Here is a 20,081-nt window from a genome sequence, read left to right as displayed (position 1 = left end):
ATTTATCAATAAAAAAATTCTTGAACTGAAAAAAGAAGAGGTCCTGCTTGCAAGAGCTGAGAGGATGTGCCCATACTGGCATGCCAGTGCATACTGTAAATCAGGAGGGAGGTGAAATGTGAAAGCTCAGTGGATGTCTGATCAGAAGAATAATAGTGCACATTCCAGATAGATGTTGTTAATACTACTTACAGAGGTGCAAGGTGAAGGCTATGGAGATATCTCAGAGCTAGCAGAGAAGTGCATAATGCAAGGCATGCCAGAAATGCATTGTGAGAGCTCCATGGAAATCTTAGAGCTAGGGTAGTAATGCCTGCTGCAAGTGAAGATATGGATGCATTACGAGAGCTTCGTTGACATTTTAGGTCCTCATTCCAGGTCTGCTGGTGCAGTATCCACAGGGGGATACTGCACTGGCTGATTCCCAGTGGCCTGGTGCCCCGGAATCCTAAATTACACGTCTGCTGAAATTTTATACTTGTCCACAGTATACGGAAATCATATCAATTGTAAAGTTCCCAGAATTTGGAATCCATATGTGGTAAAAGCCTACTATTTCCCGATTCACATGTTTTCCCCTTTCTGAGAACTCTAACTTGCAATACAATATTAGGGGTGAAGATACCAGTCTGAATGAGTACTTTGGACCTGGTATGTTCAACCTTTAATTACAGGCATCTTGTAGTATAACCCTAAGTAGTGGTATAGAAATACATGGTGCAATCAATCAATCAGGCGTTTGTTAAGCGCGACTACTCACCCGTAAGGGTCTCAAGGCGCTGAGGGGGGGGGGGGTAGCAGGCTCCAGTCCATCAAGGGGGGGTCTGTCGAAGAGCCAGGTTTTGAGGTTTCTTGCAAAGATGGGGAGCAATGTTGTCTGTCTGAGGTGGAGCGGCAGGGCGTTCCAGGCTCAGGCTGCGAGGAAGGATCTGGTCTTTCTGGTGCGGGGGACCACAGCGTAGGAGAGCTGGGCAGATCATAGGGTCCTCTGGGGTGTGTGAAATTTGAGTCGGCTGTTCAGGTATGCTGGTCCTGTGTCGTGGAGGGCCTTGTGGATGTGGGTGAGCATCTTGAAGGTGACTCTAGTTTTGATGGGGAGCCAGTGGAGTGTGCGCTAGTGCTGGGAGATGTGGCAGTGTCTTGGCAGGTCAAGGACTAGTCTTGCGGTGGCGTTCTGGATGTTCTGTAGCTTGCGGGTGAGGTTTTTGTTTGTTCCGGCGTAGAGTGCGTTGCCGTAGTCGAGTCTGCTGGTGACCAGGGCGTGAGTGACAGTCTTTCTGTGTTTGAGGGGATCCATTTGAAGGTCTTACGTAGGAGGCCGAGGGTGTGGAAGCAGGAGGACGAGACGGAGTTTATCTGGCGGTACATTTTGAGCTCGGAGTCCAGGATGATTTCCGGGTTGCTTGTGTGGTCCGTGGGGGTGGGCGGGCTTCTGAGGACGGAGGGCCACCAGGTGTCGTTCCATGCATCTGGGTTTGGGCCCATGATGAGTACTTCTGTTTTGTTGGTATTTAGTTGTAGGCAGCTGTTTTTCATCCATTTGGCGACGGCTTCCATACCTTCTCGAAAACTGTGTCTGGCGGTATTGGGTTCGTTGGATAGGGAGAGGATGAGTTGGGTGTCGTCTGCGTATGACACAATGTTGAGTCCGTAGGTTCTGACGAGCGGAGCAATGTAGATGTTGAAGAGTGTAGGGCTGAGGGAGGACCCCTGGGGGACTCCGCAGGTGGTAGGTGTAGGGTCGGAGAGGAAAGGAAAGGGGGGAGTCTGATTCGCTGTTTTCTGCCAGAGAGGAAGGAGCAGATCCAGTTGAGGGCCTTGTCTTGGATCCCTGCGTCGTGGAGTCTGCGTATTAGGGTGCGGTGAGAGACTGTGTTGAACGCCGCTGAGAGGTCAAGGAGGATGAGGGCTGCTGTTTCTCCTTTGTCCAGTAGGGTGCGGATGTCGTCTGTTGCAACGAGGAGGGCAGTTTCCGTACTGTTTTTTTTTCTGAAGCCGGATTGGGAGGAGTCGAGGATATTGTGCTCTTCGATGAATGTGGCGAGTTGACTGTTGATGGCTTTCTCGATGACTTTCGCTGGGAACGGGAGCAGGGAGATGGGTCTGTAGTTTCTGAGGTCGGTGGGGTCAGCCGAGGGTTTCTTCAGGAAGGGGTTGACGTCGGTGCTTTTCCAGTCGTCGGGGAACGTGGCGGTTGCCAGGGAGCGGTTGATGGTGTGGCAGAGCATGGGTGCGATGGTGTCGGCGGCTCTATTGAAAATGTGGTGGGGGCAGGGGTCCGTGGGGGCCCCGGAGTGGATTGACTTCATCGTCTTCAGTGTGTCTTCGGTGGTGAGGGCTGTCCAGTTGTCAATCGCTGGCTTCAGGGTGTCGGGGGTGGTTGGTGAGGGTTCAGTGTGTTTGTTGTCTTCGTCGAAGTTGCCGTAGATGCTCTTGATTTTGTGGTGGAAGAAGGTGCTGAGTTTGTCGCAAAGGTCTTGTGAGGGAGGGATGTCGGTGGACTCACTGGTGGGTTGGGCGAACTCCTTGATGATGTTGAAGAGTTCTTTGCTGTTGTGTGCATGAGTCGAGATTCTGTCTTCAATCGTGTTTTTCCTCGTTTTTCTGATGAGTTGGTGGTGGGCGTTGGTGGCGGCTCTGAAGTTGTTGTAGGCTTCTGTGGATTTGGTGTTTCTCCAGGCCTTCTCGAGGCGGCGGCAAGTACGTCTGGACTCTCGAAGTTCGGTGGTAAACCATCTGGCTTTCTTGGCGTGGGTGTTGTTGTTGTTCTTGAGGGGGGCTATGGTGTTGGCGCTGTCGGAGATCCATCTGTGCAGGGTTCGGGCTGTGGTGTTGGGGTCGTCGTTTTCCACTATGGTTGGGGTGGAGCTGCTGAGTGATGAGGTTAGCTGGTCGTCGGTGATTCTGGTCCAGTTTCTTCGTGGGAGCAGTTGCAGGTGTCTGTGGATGGTGGGTGTTCTGAGGGTGAAGTGGATACATCTATGGTCAGTCCATGGGAGTTCGGTGGTGTGGCTGAAGGTGATGGAGTTACCTGCTGTGAAGAGGGGGTCTAGGGTGTGTCCAGCTGAGTGCGTGGGTTCGGTCACGATCTGGCGGAGTCCAATGTTGTGGAGGTTGTCCAAGAGGGATGTGGTGCTGGGGTCCAGTTGGTTGTCGAGGTGGAAGTTGAGGTCTCCTAGTAGGGTGTAGTTGGTGGACGTGATGGCATGCGGGGAGATGATGTCCATGATGGAGTTGGCGAAAAGTCCACGGGGTCCAGGGGGCCGGTAGATGAGGGTTCCTCGGAGGGTGGTGGTAGGGCTGGCCAGTATCTTGAAGTGAAGGTGTTCCATCAGGTCTGTGGGCTCATCAGGGAGTGTGCTCAGGCGGAGGTTGGATTTTTCGACGACTGTGATTCTTTCTCCCGGGTGGCTGGGGCGGTCCTTCCTGGAGATCTTGTATCCTTGGGGAATGGCGATGGCGATGGCGATGGCGATGTCCGGTCCCGAGGTGGTGTTGGTTCATGTTTGGGTGAAGAACGCTACGTCCGGGGTGGTGCTGTCGAGGAGGTGCCAATTTCTGTGGCGTGTTTGTGGAGGATCGGACATTGAGGAGGATGCATTGCATGGTCTTCTGTTGGGTTGTGGTCTTGCGGGCGGGTTGCGCCGAGTCCATGGTCTTGGCGGAGCGGTGACAGCAAGTGAGGATAGAGGACAGAGATGAAATGTGAGTGTTTTGTGTAATTCATAGTACAGGTAAAGCAGTTCAAGTTCCAGGTCAGGGTTAAGATGCTTTGTGATAGATCTGTGCAAGAACTGGGATAGCTACTCAAGGTGCAAGCACTGGGATAGCTACTCATGGTGCAAGCAGTGGGATAGCTACTCATGGTGCAAGCACTGGGATAGCTACTCATGGTGCAAGTGAGGATAGAAATGCAATGTGAGTGCTTTGTGTAATTCATAGTACTGGTAAAGCACTGAAACTTCCATGTCAGGATTAAGATGCTGTGTGATAGATCGGTGCAAGCACTGGGATAGGTACTCAAGGTGCAAGCACTGGGATAGCTGCTCATGGTGCGAGCATTGTGATAGCTACTCACGGTGCAAGCATTGGGATAGCTACTCATGATGGAAGCACTGGGATAGCTACTCATGGTGCAAGCACTGGGATAGCTACTCATGGTGCAAGATTTGGGATAGCTACTCATGGTGGAAGCATTGGGATTGCCTCTCTTGTTGCAAGCACTGGGATAGCTGCTCATGGTACAAGCACATGAATAGCTAGTCATGGTGCAAGCACTGGAATAGCTACTCATGGTGCAAGATTTGGGATAGCTACTCATGGTGGAAGCATTGGGATTGCTACTCTTGTTGCAAGCACTGGGATAGCTGCTCATGGTACAAGCACATGAATAGCTAGTCATGGTGCAAGCACTGGAATAGCTACTCATGGTGCAAGCTTTGGGATAGCTACTCATGGTGCAAGCACTTGGATAGCTACTCATGGTGTAAGTGAGGATAGAGATGCAATGTGAGTGCTTAGTGTAATTCATAGTACTGGTAAAGCAGTTCAAGTTCCACGTCAGGATTAAAATGCTTTGTGATAGATCTGTGCAAGCACAGGGATAGCTACTCATGGTGCAAGCACTGGGACAGCTACTCGTGGTGCAAGCACTGGAATAGCTGCTCATGGTGCAAGCATTGGGATAGCTACTCATGGTGCAAGCATTGGGAAGGGTACTCATGATGGAAGCACTGGGAGAGCTACTCATGGTGCAAGCACTGGGATAGCTACTCATGGTGCAAGCACTGGGATAGCTACTCATGTTGCAAGCATTGGGATAGCTACTCATGGTGCAAGCACTGGGATAGCTACTCATGGTGCAAGCACTGGGATTGCTACTCACGGTGCAAGAATTAGGATAGCTACTCATAGTGCAAGCACTGGGATTGCTACTCGTGGTGCAAGCACTGGGATAGCTGCTCATGGTACAAGCTTTGGTATAGCTACTCATGGTGCAAGCACTGGGATAGCTACTCATGGTGAAAGCACTGGGATAGCTACTCATGGTGCAAGCACTGGAATATAAACCCATGGTGCAAGAATTGGGATAGCTACTCATGGTGCAAGCACTGAAATTGCTACTTATGCTGCAAGCACTGGGTTAGCTGCTCATGGTGCAAGTCAGAATAGAGCTGCATTGTCAGAGCACTGTTGGAGTTGTAGTTTTAGGATAGTGAAGCATGATATAAGTGAAGATACCAATACAGTGTGAGAGCTCTGTGGGAGTGTTAGTACTGGATAGCTATGCATGTTGCAAATCAAGATAGACATGAATTGGGAGAGCTCTGTGAGTCTTCGTACTGGTAGCTGAGATACCAGTGCATGGTGCAAGTAAGTACAGCGATGTAGTATGAGAACTCCCAGGAACTCCTAGTGCTGAGATACCAGTGCATGGTGCAAGTAAGTACAGGGATTGAATGTGAGAACTTCCAGGAACTCCTAGTACTGAGATAGCAGTGCACGGTGCGAGTAAGTACAGGGATGCAATGTGAGAACTCCCAGGAACTCCTAGTACTGAGATAGCAGTGCACGGTGCGAGTCAGTACAGAGATGCAATGTGAGAACTCCCAGGAACTCCTATTACTGAGATAGCAGTGCACGGTGCGAGTAAGTACAGAGATGCAAAGTGAGAACTCCCAGGAACTCATAGTACTGAGATACCAGTGCACGGTGCGAGTAAGCACAGAGATGCAATGTGAGAACTCCCAGGAACTCCTAGTACTGAGATACCAGGGCACAGTACGAGTAAGCACAGAGATGCAATGTGAGAACTCCCGAGAACTCCTAGTACTGAGATACCAGTGCACGGTGCGAGTAAGCACACAGATGCAATGTGAGAACTCCCAGGAACTCCTAGCACTGAGATAGCAGTGCACGGTGCGAGTAAGCACACAGATGCAATGTGAGAACTATCAGGAACTCCTAGCACTGAGATAGCAGTGCACGGTGCGAGTAAGTACACAGATGCAATGTGAGAACTCCCATGAACTCCTAGTACTGAGATACCAGTGCACGGTGCGAGAAAGCACAGAGATGCAATGTGAGAACTCTAAGGAACTCCTAGTACTGAGATACCAGTGCACGGTGCGAGTAAGTACAGAGATGCAATGTGAGAACTCCCAGGAACTCCTAGTACTGAGATACCAGTGCTCGGTGCGAGTAAGCACAGAGATGCAATGTGAGAACTCCCAGGAACTCCCAGTACTGAGATAGCAGTGCACAGTGCGAGTAAGCACAGAGATGCAATGTGAGAACTCCCAGGAACTCCTAATATTGGGATAGCAGTGCACGGTACAAGTAAGTACAGAGATGCAATGTGAGAACTCCCAGAAACTCCTAGTACTGAGATAGCAGTGCACGGTGCAAGTAACTACAGAGATGCAATGTGAGAACTCCCAGGAACTCCTAGTACTAAGATAGCAGTGCACGGTGCGAGTCAGGATAGAGAAACATTGTGAGAGCCCAGAGGAAGACTTAGTACTGGGATAGCAGTTGTGATTAGTGCAAGTAAGTAAAGAAATGCAATGTGAGAACTCCCAGGAACTCCTAGTACTGAGAGTACTCCCAGGAACTTCTAGTACTGAGATAGCAGTGCACGGTGCAAGTAAGTACAGAGATGCAATGTGAGAACTCCCAGGAACTCCTAGTACCGAGATAGCAGTGCACGGTGCAAGTAAGTACAGAGATGCAATGTGAGAACTCCCAGGAACTCCTAGTACCGAGATAGCAGTGCACGGTGCAAGTAAGTACAGAGATGCAATGTGAGAACTCCCAGGAACTCCTAGTACCGAGATAGCAGTGCACGGTGCAAGTAAGTACAGAGATGCAATGTGAGAACTCCCAGGAACTCCTAGTACTGAGAGTACTCCCAGGAACTTCTAGTACTGAGCTAGCAGTGCACAGTGCAAGTAAGTACAGAGATGCAATGTGAGAACTCCCAGGAACTCCTAGTACCGCGATAGCAGTGCACGGTGCAAGTAAGTACAGAGATGCAATGTGAGAACTCCCAGGAACTCCTAGTACCGAGATAGCAGTGCACGGTGCGAGTAAGTACAGAGATGCAATGTGAGAACTCCCAGAAACTCCTAGTACCGAGATAGCAGTTCACGGTGCAAGTAAGTACAGAGATGCAATGTGAGAACTCCCAGGAACTCCTAGTATTGAGATAGCAGTGCACGGTGCGAGTCAGGATAGAGAAGCATTGTGAGAGCCCAGAGGAAGTCTCAGTACTGGGATAGCAGTCATGGTTAGTGCAAGTGAGGATAAAGTTCCATTAAGATAGCTCTGAGCTATACTTAGTACTAAGATTGCAGCAGTGCACGGTGCAAGTGAGCAGGGGCGGCTCAACTGTTAAGGAGGAGTGTTGCCCCACTAAACAATTACCCCCAGATGGAAAATAAAATGGTAAGAAAAGTTTATTTATTACTATTTCATTTTTCATAGCCCCATCCCGAGCCGACCATCAGGACGGGGGGCGGGGCTCTTTGATTTCTGCTGTTGCCAGTCAGGCAGCAGCAGACAGCAGTGTTAAACAGGGCACTATTGTTGCAAATGCGCATGTCTTTTTGGCCGGCCGTCTTGGGCGAGACAACCATACATGCGCATTTTAAACTTCTCTAACTCAGCTGTCTTAGACAGCTGGGTTAGAGAAAGCTTAGGGCTCCAGTGTCCTCGGGAGCAGCAAGAAAGGCCGCTCCCTCCAATCTTGGCGCTGCTCTCATGCAGCATGAGAGAAGCACCAGGATTGGTTACTGCAATTTCCTGGAGCCTGCTTGCATTTAGAAGACCCAAGCGAGGAGGTTGTTGCGTCTGGAAGGTAAGTGGGATTTTTTTAAACTTGTTTTTTACTTTTGTTCCCCTGCCCCACGCTCTCCTCACATGCCAGCCGCTTCTGCTTAAGGAAGGCAGTGCATGGTACACATGAGGATGGAGATGCAGCGTGAGCTGCATGCTAGTCGTAGTACTGGGATAGTGGTGCATGGTGCAAGTGGTGATAGAGATGTACTGTAGGAACGTTATGGCTGTCAGTACTGCTGTAGCATGAGCAATCAATAATTTAAACATTTCTTGTTTAAATGATAGCACAAGTGAAATTTTGAAAATTAAATAATTTAATTTCCATAACATGAAATGTACTTCACCCTATGCCGGGATGCGCGGCAGATGCAGTTTTGCGAAGTTTCATCAAGAATCCCACAGATTGCAAGGCCCTCAGTGTCAGGCAGCAGAAGGTCACCCAGTACAGGAGTTATCTATGCATTATGTAGCTTGTAGTTATGAGTACTCCAATCTAACTCCAGGACTGCAAGTACCAGAATGCAAAGGTATCTCAGACTATGTAAGCTACATGTAAGGCAACACAAAGGCCTCCAGAAACAATGTAGAAAAGGTGTATTTCTTATTTCCCTTTCCTGTGACTGTTGTCAGTGTCTCTGGTCCAGCGCTGCAGAGGGGGGATTCAGCCACATCTTGGTGCGTGTAATGAAAGGTTACCCTGGTCCCTAGGCCATGGTCGTCTGAACTGTACAAGGGCGGGGGTGCCAGCATTAGACCCTGGTGTGTAGGCTGCCTTGTGGACCATCGATTAGCAGAGAGCTATCATTTCTTTTTCTTCTTGACCCCCGCTGGTTTAATCCTAACTTTTCAGAGGCAGAAAGGTCTTTGCATCCCCGTTTCAAACTCAAAAAAGTATTTATGCTTAGCTCCATCTCTTTTTGAAAGAAGACCCCCAGTCTCGAAAGAGACAAAATCAGCAACAGTTTCACTTCGAGACCCGTGCCTGCTGCAGGCGTCTGAAGCCTAAGACAGTGCGAGAGCGCGAGGGCTGCAGAGTGTAAATGTGTTTGCTTTTGATCTTTGTGCCGCCCAGGGGCCTTTCAGAGCCAGGGGTCGCATGGGAACCTCAGGAGACCCCCCAACTGAAGTGTGTGCGTGTGCGTGTGTGTGTGCGTGCGTGCGTACGTGCGCGCGTGCGCGCTCTCGCGCTGCAATGTTGTTTGGGGAAATTATGTGTCACTGGTTTGTATGTATAAAAAGGTGTTTACAAAAAAGGTATCGAGGCCGAAGGCTGAGTTTCTTTATAAATTCTGGCACTCCAAGGCAATGTACAATATCCCTGTAGCATACAACTGAGAGTACTTTACTCATTATAATATATGGTCAGGTCTCTCTTTTGCCCTTCCCCTAACCCTCAAATGTATTGCTTTCTTGCTACTTCGTATGTAAGAGAGACTCAGGTAGCAGACAGGTTGACTTCGAAAATTAAAATGGAAATATATAGCTTTGAGTTGGTTGCACAATATAGAGAAAGTATAATAATGGGACTGACTTTTGAAAATAGCTGTTGGTCAGAATTCATAATATAATACAACTATTTATTTATTTAGAGAGTGGCTGCTGCTCTCATGAGGTTGTCGTGGTGCGGAGACAAGATCAAGATAGGGAGAGCCGAAAGGGGTTAAACGGGCTGGAAGAGGTAGGTTTTAAGAGATTTCCTAAAAGGCGGGAAGGCCGTCGGTTTTGAGAAGGAGATTCCAGTGTTTGGCTCCTCAGAAGGAGAAGGATCTGCTGCTAAGCCTGACAAGCGTAATACTGGCAACCTTTGCAAGCCGAAGGTCTGGGAGCAATGCATGAGGGCCGCCTAAGGGTCACTGGAAAGGGAAAGCAGTGCAGATTGTGAGGGGGTACTTAAAACTTAGGGGCAGATTTATATCGGACTTGTGCCACTTTTACGCCGCCGTTGCGTCACTTTTGTGACGCAGCGGAGGCGTAAACCCTGCGCCATGTTGCGCCCCATTTACATCGTGACGCATCTCTGGAGTTGCGTCACGGTGTAAAGCCCTGCGCCACATGAAACCTGCGTCAGGTTTCATGTGGGCGTTGCAACTCAGGGGGGGTGTTCCGTCGCAGGAACGCCTCTGAAAAGTGACTCAGTGAAATCTATAAGATTTCACTGAGTCACTTTCCCAACGCTGATGCGTCAAAACCCTGCGCCTGCTTGAAGCAGGCGTAAGGCTTGACGCACCATGTTAGGGATAGGAAAGGTTGGAACAGTGCTGGAGTTGCGTCGCGCTTGCGACGCAACTTCAGCACTGCGCCAACCTTATGCCGGCAGATGCGTCACATATCTGCTTGTCCTTGTGCCACGATGCACCGCATTATAAATGCAGCGCATCTGCGGTGGCGCAAGGGCAAACTTGCGTGACGCATCTTCCCTGGCGCATCCATGCTGATTTGCAGGGATGCGCCAGGGAACATAAATCTGCCCCACAGTATTTTGTCAAATAACCATGTTTAAGACCCTCACAACAGAGATGCGAATGTGTGTGCGTATGTTTTTGTCTGAGGGAGTATTTAAAAATCCCAGGTGAAATCCAACAGACACCTTACCATACCCGACTGGAAGCTCCTGTACCCACCTATTTATTAAATAATAAATGTATCAGGGGGGTGACACCCCAAACACACCTCCAGAAGCTACGCCCCTGTCTGGGGGGCTTGGAGAGCAGGAAATGTGGTAGAAATTGACCTTAGAGTTGAAGTAGGAAGGCCTAGATTTTAATAAAGCTTTATGAGGAAAACAGACTACTACTAAAGTGCACCCGTTTGTGTATCGAAGCAGTGCTTAATAGGAGCCAGTGGTTTCTGGTGCTTGGCACCGGCACTTAATTGTTAACACCGGCACTTGTGACAGTCTGCCAGAAAGTGGCGCTGTCCGAATAATATAGAGATGACCTTAACAACAGTTAATTTATAATTCAATATAGATTAAAAAAAACTATCACCTGCCGCCCAAGCCATTCTTATAGCTCTAGGGGCCTGAAATAGTCCGAATTGTCACACTTGTAGGAGTGTGATGGTTAGTGGTTCTGTTGATACTATCATTGACAGCATGGGAAGGGCAATGTGTGATGCAAGATGCAGTAGCCTCCTGACGAGAGCCCTGGCACTTATTTTTGTTACAAATTAAGCACTGAAGTGATTGTTCATGAGGGGCTTTGAGATATCTGATTCAGAATGGGCGCGTCTGCGGAGATTTGGGTGACTGAAGTCTATGCTCAGTAGTTTAGTAATGCCTTAGAGTAGAGCACTGCTGTAGTCTACGCGATGTGTAACAAGGGCCTGAATGACATTTTTACAGATGCTCTTTGGAAGCCATGTGAAGGCTTTAGGCAGCATTATGAGAACAGAAAGGCAGCATGAAGAGCAGAGTCCTACTTTCCTGTCTAGTTTCAGCAGCGGCTGCTGCCAATCTGACGTGGGGGGCAGTGGGGGCAGCACAGGGAAAAAATAGATATAAAAGTTTAAACACTTACCTATCACTGCCAACCTGTGTACTTCTGCTCCATCACCGTCCCGCGCTCTTCTTCTCCCTTGTCGTAGCGTGCCTCGCTGCTCCTGGGACTACAAAATGCGCATGTCGGTTTGGCCGACCGTGGAGAGACAGCCAAACCTACATGCACACTTTCAGTGCTACCACCACCCCTCCCTACCCCCCTGCTGACGCGGAGACATGGACCCGCACTGCCCCTTAACTTCGGTCACAAACTAGAAGTGGAAAATAAAATTGTTTTATTGTCATTTTATTTTTCTTCTATGTGCTGACATTTTACCAGTGGGGCGACGCTCCTCCGCCATAGCGGAGGAGCCGCCCCTGGCTAGTTTGCAATCAATAAACATACTGCCAATAAAAATACAACCAAATAGGTAAAGTTGGGAATTTTCAGGCTAAAATAGCTAATACGAATGAGCTGTTCCCTTTTATTGAATAAACAGTAACTGTATTTCTGCCTAGTGGCCCACTGTTTACAATGCCTGCTGCCGGCCCTGTGAAGTCACAATTCGACTGTAACAACCCCTTGTTGCAGGGGGACTAGTGATGCAATTCTTTTATTAACATGTGAATAGTAATGTCACAATTCGATTGTCATAAGAAAATTAGAGACCTTTTATTTAGACAGAAATCGACATGTTCCCTAATTAGCATAATTACAGTAAAGAGGGCCATTGGGGCCAGTAAAGAGGGCATGTGCACAAGAGAACTCATGAATAATTACACTATCGTTATTTATTGGGATTGTGAATATCTGTTGTCAAGTCATGAGCTGAATGCTACTGTCAGGCAGAGAACGAGCTTCAAAATATGCAAAGGTAGACAATGCACCAGGAGACCAGCATGAAAGGAAGGACTACTCAATCCAGAACACACTCTGCAAAGTCCTTACTGTTGTTTTGTTGGAGTGCACACATACCAAGGCCTCCATTCCGATTTTGGTGTAATTTCTGATTCGGGTGCGTAAATGGCGTTACCAGCCAAATCAGGAATTACAGTCAGGGCCACTGGAATTATGGGATTATGCGGCCTTGGGTTTTTTTTTAGCATAATTATGAATTTGCCATATTGTACCACATAAACCATCATCTTCTGCATAATCTGCAGATTTGAACCAAAAAAATGTGTTTATAGGTCAAGTGGATCAAAAGTTACTAAAAACGTTTGGACATGTTTTCGCACGAAGTGGACGGAAAGGCTCTTCGCATAGGTTAACTGGTCATCTTTCAGTTGCTTAGTTTTGTATTTGGTTGTTAAGCTGGTACTTATGAGGTGAAATCTTTGTGCTTAGAGTATTACCATTTGTAAAAAGTACAAAATAATGAAGTAATACTATTAAAAAAATGCTACATTATGCGGTATAATTTGCCTTCTCTTGCTGCATAATTTAGACAACCCTGCCACATAAATGTGGTGTTCCCCTGCTGTATAATTCCAGTTGCCCTGATGACAAGTCATGTGGTAACATCATTTCCCCCACCCTCAGCCTTTTCACCAGCTAGAGCTGGTGACATCGACAAGTGGGAATGTACGCAAAATGCAGACTGGGTCTGGTGTTTCAGGTTCCTACCGTAATCACCCTTTTCATCGGGCACCCTAAACAGACAAGCTGGACCATTGCTGTATTGCTGCATCTCAGATTTACTAATTCCCACATTACTGACAACTGTGGGTTCGGAAATAATGCGGTGTCCCCGCTCTTGTTGTAATGTGGGTCCAAGTGTTTTTGAGGATGAACTGGCAGCTATTTGTAGAGTTTTTGTAGATGGTTTGAATATAAATGGTGTGGATGTGAACGAAATGTGAGAAGCCTGAGGGTGTATTATGTAAATTAAGGTAATGTTGTGTGTGTAAATGTATAAATATGAATGATGTGTGTAAAGGGGGTTTGTGTCGCTGGTGGAAGTGTGGACAATGTTTTTGTGGTGTATGTGTTAACATGGCCTGAATGAAGTGCATAGAGTGTGTGTGAATGGATAGAGCTGCAGATGTGTTCACTGAGTGAGTGTTACGAGTGTCTGTCTTGTCATCGCTCTCTTCTCTTTATGTCCCTCTCGCATCCTGGATCCACAGCCCCGCAGCTGCACGGCTCCCCCGGAGCGGTGCTGGGCCGGGGTGCGTGCGCTTGGCATCAGTTGCGAGCAGAGCACTCGGTGCTTTATGACTCCACCCTTGAGGGGTGAAGCTTTCCTGCCGGTGCAAAGAGCCCCGGCGAGTGGATGTGGTCCCAGGAGTGCCCTGTGAGTGCAGCGCTGGAGCTCTGCCTGCAGTGCTTGCAGTGCTAAAGGGCTCTTGCTGGTGCACGCTTTCCCCGAGCAGGTTTAGGCAGCTCCACAGCTCTCGGGTTTCCTGTGCAGAACTCGCTCGTCCAGTCCAGTTTTTTCCCCTCTACATTCTCGAATTTGTGAAGTACTGAATATTTCATTTTGTCAGATTCTCCTTTTGAGTGCACGGACCTGCAGAAACCACTCCCATGCGTGCCTAATCTGTGCAGTCAGTTGAAATGGAAACGTGCCTGCGCCCCTCTCTCTTTCACTATCATTTCCCCTTCTACCTCTCTTTGCGTTTGTGTCCCAAACGAAATGACTTTGCAGTTAAGGGACAGAGAGGTCACAGTGGGGGACATTTGTTGATTATATATGGACCAACGTCACCTGGAACACAGCAAGCCCTAACAGGGTGGGCAGCAAATGCTGCTTCCGGGGCAGGTGACCGGAAGCAGCACTAAAGGAACACGCCATTTATGTAACACCTGATTGAGAAACACTGGGGCAGATTTACAAGCCCCTTGCGCCACTTTTGCGTCACTTTTCCCATGTTAAAAGTGACGCAAAAGTGGCGCAAGGGACTTGTAAATCTGCCCCACTGTTTCTGGGCACCGCGCAAGGTACTGATGAATTGGAATATCAAATGAATTCCTTATCAGATGTATCTATACATCCTTTGGCTTCTTAGCAAACATATTTGCAAAATGTGTCATATGAAATCAGCATGATTTAGCCCATTAAAAGAAAACACAAATATTTCAGGGTGACTCCCCCACTTCCCTTGGAAGCTGGTTGGGTAGGATATTGAGCTTACTCAGAGAAAAATGGGATTGATATCACAATATTTTGTGAGTTGCTTTTAGCTCCTAGCTCAGCCCTGATGAACTGGACTAGAGAGCAGGGTTAGTGGCTACTGAAGAAGAGATGATCTCTCCTCTCAAACGGTGGTGTGTGGGGCAGGTCCCAGGAGGAAGTCTACATTTCCCCTCAATTCACAAATATGCAAATTAAACTCATCTCAATCCATAAATATGAAAATTAACGTTCGATGCGTAAAAGGAGAGCACTGGAGCATCATGTCTGTCTTTATTTTACATTTATCAGGTATTATAATCATTCATACAGCTAAACAACCAATGACGTAGCCAATAGATCTGCATTTTCATGACTGAAAATGCTTCTCCATTGGTTGTCGAGTTTCAGTGCGTAGGTGTGTTGATGGCTGAGTGCGAGAATAAAATAATAAATCAAAGGTTGGATGACAGATGACTGAGTGCGTGAAAGGAAGAGTGAGTGCATGGGTGAGAGAGTGCAGAAGGATGGATGAAAAGTGAGTAGGGGCATGGATGGAGAAATGGGCGAATAAATACATGCTGGATAAATGAGTCAGCAAACGGATGGGTGAATGGGTGACTGCAAGATCGGAGGAATGAGCTATGGACAGGTAAAAAACCAATTCATGAACTGTCCAATCTATCTACCCATCCACTCATATATTCATCCATCCACGAACCCACACTTATTCATTCATGCATTCTTCCTTCCATGCATTTCCCTATACCACCCCAGCATCCATTTATTGACCCACATTCATGTTTTAATCGAGTCATCCAGGTATTGCCTCACACTCGTGAAGTTACTGATAATTCACCATGCACAAATATCTACCTCTGAGTGAGTGTATACCTCTTGCATGTAGTCTGACACTGTATGAGTACCTGCATGAGTGTTGTTTGTGTTTGTATTTATCCTTCTATGTGTGTTGCTTTCATGCAAACCGATATCAAGGCACAATCATTAATGAATGTCTGTATGTGTTTAGCTCTTTGTACGTCTGAATGATTGCTTGTGTGCTTTTGCGTTTCTGTGCACGTGTATATGTGTCTATATCTCTGTTTGTATGTGTGCATTAGTGCCTTTAGGTACGTTGATCTATGAGTGCGTGGGTGCATTTATGTATGTTGGTCTATGTGTGCATGGATGCCTTTATGTGTGTTGGTCTGTGTGCACGTCGGGGCCTTTATGTATGTTGGTCTGTGTGCATGGGTGCCTTTATGTATGTTGGTTGGTGTGCACGTGGGTGTCTTTACGTATGTTGGGCTATGTGTGCATGGGTGCCTTTATGTCTGTTGGTCTACGTGTGTGTGGGTGCCTTTATGTATGTTGATCTGTGTGCGTGTGGGTGCCTTTATGTATGTTGGGCTGTGTGTGCATGGGTGCCTTTATGTATGCTGGTCTCCGTGTGCATGAGTGCCTTTATTTATGTTGGTCCATGTGTGCATGGGTGCCTTTATTTAGGTTGGTCCATGTGTGCTTTTATTGAGGTTGGTCTATGTGCGTGCAGGTGCTTTTATGTATGTTGGTCTATGTGCATGTGGGTGCCTTTATGTATGTTGGTCTATGTGCATGTGGGTGCCTTTATGTATGTTGGTCTACATGTGCATGGGTGGCTTTATGTATTTTGGACTATGTGTGCAACGATGCCTTTATTTAGATTGGTCTGTGTGCGCATGGGTGACTTTATGTATGTTGGTCTCTGTGTGCATGGGCGCCTTTATTTAGGTTGGTCTATGTGTGCTTAGGTGCCTTTAAGTATGTTGGTCTATGTGAGTATGTGTGCCTTTATGCATGTTGGTCTACGTGTGCATGGGTGCCTTTATGTATGTTGTTCCATGTCCGCATGGCTGCCTTTATGTATGTTGGTCTGTGTGTACATGGGTACCTTTATGTATGTTGGCCTATGTGTGCATGGCTGCCTTTATGTATGTTGGTCTATTTGCGCATGGGTGCCTTTATGTATGTTGCTCTATGTGCGCATGGCTACCTTTATGTATTTTGGTCTACGTGTGCATGGGTGATTTTATGTATGTTGTTCCATGTGCGCATGGGTGCCTTTATGTATGTTGGTCTACGTGTGCCTGGGTGTCTTTATGTATGTTGTTCCATGTGCGCATGGGTGCCTTTATGTATGTTGGTCTACGTGTGCCTGGGTGCCTTTATGTATGTTGTTCCATGTGTGCATGGGTGCCTTTATGTATGTTGGTCTACGTGTGCCTGGGTGCCTTTATGTATGTTGTTCCATGTATGCATGGGTGCCTTTATGTATGTTGGTCTATGTGTGCATGGGTGTCTTTATGTACTTATGACGCCCCCTCAGCGACCGCGCAGCGGACGCGCGCAGCGGGAGCGCCGAGTGAGCGCCGAAGGTGCGCCAAAGGTAAGCCCGTCTGCGCCCGTCCGTGCCTGGCCCGCGCCCAGCGCTAGACCCCCTGGCCCCCGCGTCCGCCACCCCCCCGCAGGACCTACGATGCCGCCACACTCATCGCACTCAACACCGCCCGAACCCCCGGGTGCTACCGAGCATCCCCGCGACGCACCCATGGACCCTTCGCCTGCCGATCCTGCAATTTCTCCTGCCTCCGTACCGGCACCGCACCCACCAAGACGGGCAACAGCAACCACCTGAAGTGCATCCTGCTCAACACCCGCTCCGTCCATAGACACGCCGTGGAACTCTGGAACCTCCTCGACACCGCTTCTCCAGACGTCGCCTTCCTCACGGAAACCTGGATGAACGCCTCCTCAGCCCCCGACATCGCCATAGCCATCCCGGACGGCTACAAGATCATCAGGAAAGATCGCGTCAACCAGACCGGAGGAGGCATCGCCATCGTCCACAAAAGCACCATTCGCATCTCGACTGACTCCACCGACGCTTTCAACGTCGCCGAATACCTGCACTTCCAGATCCACACGGACCCCAAGACTACCCTCAGAGGCACCCTCACCTACAGACCCCCGGGACCACGCGCACAGTTCTGCGAAGACATCACGGACTTCATCAGCCCCCACCCCTCCCCTCCGCCGACTACATCCTCCTCGGGGACCTCAACTTCCACCTGGAGAACAACAACGACCGCAACACCACCACCCTGCTGGACAACCTGTCCAACCTCGGGCTCAAGCAACTGGTCAACACCCCCACCCACTACGCCGGCCACACGCTCGACCCCGTCTTCTCATCCAGCAAGCACGTCACCTTCAGCCACTCCACCGGACTTCACTGGACTGACCACAGCTGCGTCCACTTCAGCTTCAAAAAGAACACGGTCCACCACCACCCGAAGCAGGTTCCCCACAGGAACTGGAGCAAGATCACCGTCGACCAGCTCGCCACCTCCCTCAGCCAGAACCCACCTGTCAGGACAACGGACCCTAACACAGCAGCCCTCAACCTCACTCAGTGGCTGACCTCCTGTGCCGACGACCTCGCCCCACTGAAGAACCCACTCACCAGGCACAGAAGCAAGAAGGCCCCCTGGTTCACCGACGAACTCAAGAACTCCAAGAAGGCCTGCCGCACCCTCGAGAAGGCCTGGCTCCTCGACAAGACCGCCGACAACATGACCGCCCTCTAACTCGCTACCCGCAGACACCACCAGCTCATCCGCACCACCAAGAAGAAATCTCTGAAGGAACGACTGGACAAGAACGCCCATGACAGCAAGGAGCTCTTCAACATCGTCAAGGAGTTCTCTAACCCCAGCACCGGCAACAACAACATCACTCCCTCACAGGACCTCTGCGACTCCCTCGCCTCGTACTTCCACTGCAAGATCGCCAACATCCACAACAGCTTCGGCGTTTCACCCCCGCACCCATCGGTCGAACCTACGCACCCCGCCGCCATCCTCCAGACATGGACCAAGGTGACCCCCGAAGACACAACACGCATGATGAACACCATCCACTCCGGATCGCCGACAGACCCGTGCCCCCACCATGTCTTCAACAAGGCCGCCTCTACCATCGCACCCCACCTCCGAGACATCATCAACACCTCCTTCGACACAGCCACCTTCCCGGAAAGCTGGAAGCACGCCGAGCTCAGCGCACTGCTGAAGAAACCAACAGCGGACCCGACCGACCTCAAGAACTTCCGCCCCATCTCGCTCCTTCCCTTCCCTGCCAAAGTCATCGAGAAGGTCGTCAACAAGCAACTGGCCGCCTTCCTCGAGACGAACGGATCCCTCGACCCATCACAGTCCGGATTCAGAGCCAACCACAGCACCGAGACCGCCCTCATCGCAGCCACCGACGACATCCGAGCCCTGCTCGACAACGGTGAAACAGCGGCACTCATCCTCCTAGACCTCTCCGCAGCATTTGACACTGTCTGCCACCGCACCCTAGTCCAACGCCTCAACGACACCGGCATCCAAGGGACGGCCCTGGAATGGATCATCTCATACCTCTCCGGCAGAACACAAAGAGTACGCCTCCCTCCTTTCCTCTCTGAGGCCACCGGAGTCATCTGCGGCGTCCCGCAAGGATCATCGCTCAGCCCCACTCTCTTCAACATCTACATGAAACCCATCGCTGCCATCGCACGCCAACACAACCTCAACATCATCTCCTACGCCGATGACACCCAGCTGATTCTCTCCCTCACCAGAGACCCCGACACCGCCAAAACCAGCCTACACGAAGGGATGAAAGACGTCGCCAAATGGATGGACATCAGCCGCCTGAAATTGAACACGGACAAGACAGAAGTCCTCATCCTGGGACCGTCGCCCTCCGCATGGGACGACTCCTGGTGGCCCCCGGCCCTAGGCACCGCACCCAAGCCTACGGACCACGCACGCAACTTGGGCGTCATCCTGGACTCCTCCCTATCTATGACCAGACAAGTCAACGCCGTATCCTCAGCTTGCTTCCACAACCTTTGCATGCTCCGTAAGATCTTCCGCTGGATCCCGACCGAGACCAGGAAGACGGTCACCCAGGCCCTCGTCACCAGCAGACTAGACTACGGAAACACCCTCTACGCCGGTACAACAGCCAAGCTTCAGAAAAGACTTCAACGTATCCAGAACGCCTCCGCCCGACTCATCCTGGACGTCCCCCGACGCAGCCACATCTCGAGCCATCTGAGAGACCTGCACTGGCTCCCCGTCAACAAGAGGATCACGTTCAGACTCCTCACCCACGCACACAAATCCCTCCACGACATTGGCCCAAGATATCTCAACGACCGACTGACCTTCTACACGCCCACCCGCCAGCTACGATCCGCAAACCTCGCCCTCGCCGTCATCCCTCACATCCAGAGAACCACCGCCGGAGGAAGATCCTTCTCCTACCTGGCGGCTAAGACAGGGAACTCCCTGCCCGTCCACCTGCGACTGACCCCGGACCACCTCGCCTTCAGGAGACAGCTCAAGACCTGGCTGTTCGCGCAGTAGCAGACCCCCTCCCTCATGCGCCTTGAGACCCTTCCGGGTGAGTAGTGCGCAATACAAATTTCATGATTGATTGATTGATTGATTGTTCCATGTGTGCATGGGTGCCTTTATGTATGTTGGTCTACGTGTGCCTGGGTGCCTTTATGTATGTTGTTCCATGTGTGCATGGGTGCCTTTATGTATGTTGGTCTA

The 20,081-nt window shown here is 49.7% G+C and overlaps 1 long non-coding RNA gene across 1 annotated transcript in view; it reads left to right on the top strand.

The window, feature by feature from the left end:
* The window catches only part of LOC146830960 (uncharacterized), an 85,240-nt gene that overhangs the window by 64,520 nt on the left and 639 nt on the right, over positions 1 to 20,081 (top strand). The window lies entirely within an intron of this gene.

The sequence above is a fragment of the Triturus cristatus genome, chromosome 5_1, assembly GCF_964204655.1.
Source record: "Triturus cristatus chromosome 5_1, aTriCri1.1, whole genome shotgun sequence".
NCBI lineage: Eukaryota > Metazoa > Chordata > Amphibia > Caudata > Salamandridae > Triturus > Triturus cristatus.
The sequence above is the reverse complement of the archived record's forward strand: the minus strand, read 5'-3'. Positions and strand labels throughout refer to the sequence as shown.